At 43.9% G+C, this 6,739-nt stretch overlaps 1 long non-coding RNA gene across 1 annotated transcript; it reads left to right on the top strand.

The window, feature by feature from the left end:
* Positions 1–5,274: 5,274 nt before the first annotated feature.
* LOC129147136 (uncharacterized) lies at positions 5,275–6,426 on the top strand. Its single transcript, XR_008554475.1, has 3 exons — positions 5,275–5,289; positions 6,048–6,116; positions 6,411–6,426. It is a non-coding gene; the product is annotated as an uncharacterized LOC129147136 (long non-coding RNA).
* The last annotated feature ends 313 nt before the right edge of the window (positions 6,427–6,739 follow it).

The raw sequence follows: 6,739 nt of genomic DNA, 5'->3' as shown, positions 1-6,739 counted from the left end.
CATTTTAAATTAATCTCCTCTTTATAGGTCCCATCTCCAAAGGGTCACATTCTAAGGTCAGGGTTTAGGGCTTCAACATAGGAATTTTGGAGGCTCAATAATTCAGCACATAACAGGGACATTGTTCAAGGAGCTTGTGGGATGGCTGGAGTTGAAGAACATCAGAAGACTGTCATTGAGGAGACACCTGAGAATCAAGGGACGCACTTGGTAGAGGGCAGGGAGACACAGTTGAGGACTATGAGCCAGTGAAATTAGGATAGTATGTAAATGTGACTTCATTAACATCTATGAGCATTGGGGGCCTTAAAAATTTGGAACACGAATATGTTTTCACCTGTGAAAGATTATCAATGAATCCATAGTGAATCGGAATTCCACCAATACCGAAAGCCAGTTCCCACAAGCCCGGGGGGTGGGGGGTGTCAAGTCCTCTTTAAAAAAATACAGCAAACATATTTACTTGTACTATCAGTTAACGGCCTGACAATAAAGAGTATGGGTCCTCTCTTTGACCACAAAAGTTTACTCAAATCTTACAGGGAAAAATAGGGCTGACAGACTGAGTGAAAGAAAGTGCACAATTGTCTAGGTTTTAAACGTTCCCTTGATAACAATCCTGCCATTCATTTCCTTCTTCCAGATCCTTCTCAGGAGAATCCGGTACAGGCTATCTCACTCCCTTCTCCAAAGTGTGTGTATGTGCGCGCACGTACACACACACACACACACACACACACACACACACCCCTTTCCTCCTTGTGTCCTCAACTCAACACCCACCCTTCTAGCAGCCAGATTTCCTCCCTCACTAACCACCACGAAGGGCGCTGCAGAAATCTCTGCCCTCTGCTTGCAGAGGTGGTTGGAAGCAGCTGGCAGGAGCAAGCTGCTTGCCGCTATACTCTTCTCCATGCCTCCTCCTTCTCACAGGTGGTATGAACGCTTTATTACTTACAGACTTGTCCCACCTAAAACAAAATGAAAGGAAGGAAGGAAGGAAGCAAGGAAGGAAGGAAGGAAGAGCCCTGACCAGTTTGGCTCAGTGGACAGAGCGTTGGCCTGCGGACCGAATGGTCCCAGGTTCGATTCCAGTCAAGGGCATGTACCTTAGTTGCAGGCACATCCCCAGTGGGGGGTGTGCAGAAGGCAGCTGATCAATGTTTCTCTCTCATCGATGTTTCTAACTCTCTATCCCTCTCCCTTCCTCTCTGTAAAAAAATCAATAAAATATATTATTTAAAAAATAAAAAAGAAAGGAAGGAAGGAAGGAAAAAAGAATGAAGGAGCATGGGTCATGTCAGGAACTCTGGTCTCAGCTCCTCAGGAGGCAAGAGTTCAGTTATGTCAATAAGTATGGTGTTTCCAGCGGTATCAGAATGGACCAGACTTGGAAGGCCTTGTAGCATTCAAAGTTGTTGCTTGCAGGCAAGGGACACCAACTCTGGACAACATAAGCAAAAAGAGGATTTCCTTGAAGCTTATCAGGAGGTGGCTCGCAGAATTAACCACTTGGGCTTTTTATTACACATTGTTAGGTCCATTTGTTACTAATACACTTAGCTTGTTTCTTTGTTTATTCTCAGTGAGACAGTGGAATCAACACAGGCTTTGGAATGAGACAGACCAGAGTTCCAATCCATGCCCCACTACTTAACGTCCTGGGAGTCCTTTCCTAGTTTCTGTTTTATAAAATGAGATTAATAGGATTTATCACAAAGGGTAGATATAAGGGTTAAGTGAAATAATGAATGCAAAACACCTGGCAGGATGATGGGAACACAGTGGGTACTTCATGTGGCAGACTTTGAGCAGAGGACTGTGGATATGGTGGGAGACTGGAGTTCTCATTCCAGGACTGCTGCTTCCTATATAACCTCGGGGGAAATTGGTTTCATTCTCTGAACCCTGCTTTGCTGATCTAGAAAGCCATAGAGTTAGATGATGCCCAAGGTCTCCACACTGTTCCCTATGAAAACTCTTAGCTCTGCAAAATTCCTTAGGTTGACTCACACCCAGCAGACTCTAGTCCCAGCCTCTGTCCCAGACAGAAAATCTTCTATTTGGTTTGTTTGACATGTTGGGCTTCTAGAAAAGAATTTGATTGAAGAAAAAAGTAGCACGGCTCTTGTAAAAAATTAAATAGCAGCGTTTTCCAAGGTCTTCAGAATGCTTCGCCATGCTCAGACTCTAGGATTCTGTGAGGGTCTGAGCAATGATGGTTTAGTCCACCAGCCCATCTTGGAAGAGGCTTTGACCTTCCTCCCCCACCTGACCAGTTTGCAAGAAGCCAATGGTCACCGGCAATTTCCAAGAGTGGCCAGGCATGAAGTACTCAGAGGTGGAATCATGACCATGAATAAGAACTAAACATGCAACCAAGAGGTACAGTCCCTGGCACGGGGACACGAGGGAAGGGCGGGTGCACATTGTTCCTGTTGGAAAATGCTTAAGTCAGGTACATGACTGGGCATGTTCTTTCTGACCAGCAAGCTGAGGATAAGAAAGCACCAAGGCTGGCTCCCGGTCAGGGCCTCAGCATTCCACTATGGCTTTCTTTTCCAATATATCATAAGCAGTGTGGCCTTCTTATGAAAAAAAGAGGGGTTGGCCAAAGGCTACCTATTTTGCTGGTCTGATGACTTTTCATTTACCCCGTCCATGAATATTTATTATGTTCAATCTGCTGGGCTCTGTTTTAGGTGGTGGGGAGAGAGACACATGCCTAAATTCTGCATTCCAGTCTGGGGAGAAAACATAAATTAATAAGCAAACAATTCTATACGTCAGGTGGCAGTAACTGTTCGATAAAAGGGACCAAAATAAAAGGGGGTGCTATTTTGGAGAGATTCTTTTTAATATATATATATATATATATATATATATATATATATATACACACATATATATATTTCAGAGAGGAATGGCGAGGTAAAGAGATAGAAACATCAATGATGAGAGAGAATCATTGACAGGCCACCTCCTGCACGCCCCCTACTGGGGATTGAGCCCACAACCCAAGCATGTGCCCTGACCTGGAATCGAACCGTGACCTCCTGGTTCATAGGATGATGCTCAACGACTGAGCCATGCTGGCTGGGCTGGAGAGACTCTTTCAGGAAAGTTTAACAAAGGGTTGACATTTGAGCAGAGACATGAAGAAGTGGGAAAGAGAGGCTTTGGTTCTCTGGGGAAGAGTGGTCCAGACAGAGGAGGAGTAACCAAGAAGGCCCTGAAGGCTGAGCAGCACGGGGAGTGGAGTGGCGGGAGTCATGTGAGCAAGGAGAAACATGACAGGAGCTGAGACTTGGGGTGTAGCAAGGGGCTACATCACTTATTTTAGGCCCTTACAATTCATTGTAAGCAACTTGGAAGTTATTCTGAAGCCACTGAAGGACTGTGAGCAGAAGGATGATTTAACTTTTCAAAGGGTCACCCTGGTTGATATGTTCCCAGTACGGAGGCAAGGGTGAAATGAGAGTGATCAGTTACAATGTAATAATCTAGGCAAGAGATGGTGGTGGGTTAAACTATGGCAGTAGCGGTGGAGGTGATAAGTGGTTGGATTCTGGATGTATGTTTAAGGTAGAGCCAACCAGCTCAACTAAAGGACCAGGACATCACCTTTGTTTTTACTTTAGAATCTCCCCCTCTCCTATCTATTCCTCTCCCCCATTCAGCAGAGGGATTCCTCTTGGGACAAGAGACAGGAAAGAAAGCAAAGCAAAGAGATAGAAAACATGATTGCATAGGAATGGGGAAACAAAAAGAAGATATAAAGGCAGCAGAAGAATAAAAAATAGAGGAGGCAAGAAATGACATCAACAAGAGGGAAAAAAGCAAGAAAAGGAAGCCAAATGTTATCCACCTTCCTAGCCTTCCCACCTCTTTCCTTCCCTGTTGATATAACATAAAAGTAAAACTGGGGTTGATTTCCTCTGTAGGCAAAAGCCCTCTTGGAAAAACTGTTAACAGTTTTCTTCTCAATGAGCATGTACACAACGCCAGGCTGAAGGAGGAAAAATAGATTTTCTGTCAAGAAAAATGAAAAGCAGGGCTTGTGGGTGAGCTGCGCGCTGAGATCTCCATTCAATCAATCGTCACTTCTGAGAAAGCCCAGTCTCTCTGCACAGCAATAGGTGCTGGCCTAGGATATTATTTTCCCTGCCCTCTTCCAGAAGAGAAAGATCTCATTTCCAAAGACAGAGGCATTCGCCATCTCGCCTACGTCAACATCCGCAGAGCTAGTTTTATGAAGTGGTGTTTCATGAAGTCACGGTACCCTGGGGGGTAACCAGAAACCATTGTTTTCACAAGGGGGGAAAAAGCAACCGGAAGTCACAACTTCCACTGGAGACTCTAATCATCTCCTTGCCAGTGTGGGTGAGAACATTCTCTGGCCATTGCAGCTTTTTGATACTTACAGTGAGGGAAATGTTGGTCATTAATCTTGAAATCTTGATGAAAGATTACAGAGTCATTTCCGCTTTGGAGAATTGTAATGTGTTCAAGTGTTTAACATAATCTTAAAATGCAATAAGAACCTTCCTCTGATTTTATCTCCAGGCTTAAGCTGTCAACACAGATGCATTAGGTTGGTAAACGGCAAAAGGAAAAAATAAAGAAGTGGTTGTGCAGAGACCAAAGATACTTTCATTTCCCTTAAAGCTTGGCTTAATCAACAGTTTCAAAGAGTCAAACAGCAGGCTGTTTATATGAAATTTTGCCAGAAATAGTTAAGCTGAAAAAGAAATATTTTCCCTTTAGGACTTGCAAAGTTCTAACGGAGACATTTTGTATAATAGATCCACTTCTGTACTATGACCATGAGATCTATTTATAAAACTTGCTTCAATAAATGAAAACAAAACAAAACAAAAAATCTGACATTGTTAAGCTTCAATTGCTCTCAAAATGTTTTCTCTACTCTCTCTCTCTCTCTTTGCTTCTTATTTTCTCCATAGTCTCCCATACCACTAAACCCCAAACTACCAGAGGCATTTTAACATCTACACTAATAAAAGAGTAAGATGCAAATTGACTGTATCTTCGTGACACCCACCAGACAATCAGGAGTGAGTATGCAAATTAACCCAACAAACATGGCAGGTTAATTTGCATATGCAGGCTCTGAGTGGCCGGGGGCAGGATGGGACGCCATGGCGACAACGCAGGCGTTCCGCACCGCCCCAGCCACTCTGGGCCTCTGGGCAGCTTGGGAAGGCAGAAAGGCGGCTCCGGCCGGAGCGAAGGCGGTGCTGGCAGCCAGGGGAAGGAAGGCCCATTCTTGTATGAATATTCATTCATCGGGCCTCTAGTCTATAATAATAAAGGCGTAATATGCTAATTATACCAGACAATAAGACGATCTTCTGGATGAAGTCGGGGCTGTAAGAGAAGCCCAGGTTCCGGGTACCTGCCAGCAGCTGGAGGGAGGAAAGCCTGGGTCCTGGGTGTCTGCTGGTGGCCAGAGGGAGGGAAGCCCTGGTCCCGGGTGCCAGAGGGAAGCAGGTGCCGGCAGCCAGGGGAAGGAAGGCCTACTCTTGCATGAATTTCGTGCATCGGGCCTCTAGTTAAATCATAAAAGATAATCAGCCTGGAACTTTGATTTTTTTTTTTTTTGTTCACCCCGTCTCAGAAGGACAGGATGTCTACTAGGGAAACCTTTTACCTGAGCTGAGGAGTAGGCTTTTGAAGGAAGACCAATAGCCTCCATCAAGTCTTGAAAATAACCAATAAACAGATAGTAGGGCCTCCTCCATGATTCCAACCAAGGTCTCCTCTCTCTCTCTCTCTCTCTCTCTCTCTCTCTCTCTCTCTCTCACACACACACACACACACACACACACACACACACACACACACACACACACTGTCTACCGGGAGAAAGCCTTTGCATTTTATCAGTAACTTTGACTTTGGAAACTAAGCAACTATCATTTTGGCAGGGATACCCTTAGGACCTGAAGGTCAATATGCAGCTGGCTGTCTCTTACAAGTGAAATGTTCCAATAACTTCTCATTTTTATCTCCTCCTCCTGGAGCAGAATCCACTGAGTGAATTGGATGTAAGCACAAAGCCCAGTAGCCATGGACTTCGAATCATCACTTCTCAGGTAGCCCACTCTCATGTCTCAGAAACCAATTGGTGACAGCCCGGCAACGTAAGGCCATGGCAAACCCATGAATCATTAAGCAGTGATGTCAGAAGAAAGGGCTTCTGGGTGAAATGTTAGCATTGGAAGAATAGAGCCATTTGCACTCTCTTTAATTACACTACAAATTAAATTACATGTGATTACATTAATTCAGATAATGAGTGATACTAGGCACCCATAGGTTTTGCAACTTTTAAAAATCATACTCTTCCTCCTCCTCCTCCTCAATTGCCTGACTGTTTTTCTTCCTAGAGGCATCACTCAAGGACAGGAATATGTAAGGAACTCCCTGAGAAGTGGAAATGACAAAAAGATGGCACTATTGAAAATAAAAATTCCACTTCAAGGGACACTTATGTGAGGTCTGTTTAATAGGATTATCATTTAGATGTGGTTCCTTCACAATTCACAAATAATACAAGCTTGCTCCAAAGTGAGGACAAATTTCTTCATTAAAAAAAACTAGCTTACTTTTGGGAGTAGCCACTAAATATTAGGTGACTTCCTGGTTAATAAGTATAACAATGCTGAAAAAAAAATGTGGTTTCCATTTTACTTTAGGAGCATTATTTATTATTCAC

This window comes from Eptesicus fuscus, chromosome 18 (genome assembly GCF_027574615.1).
Source record: "Eptesicus fuscus isolate TK198812 chromosome 18, DD_ASM_mEF_20220401, whole genome shotgun sequence".
Taxonomy (NCBI): Eukaryota; Metazoa; Chordata; class Mammalia; order Chiroptera; family Vespertilionidae; genus Eptesicus; species Eptesicus fuscus.
The sequence above is the reverse complement of the archived record's forward strand: the minus strand, read 5'-3'. Positions and strand labels throughout refer to the sequence as shown.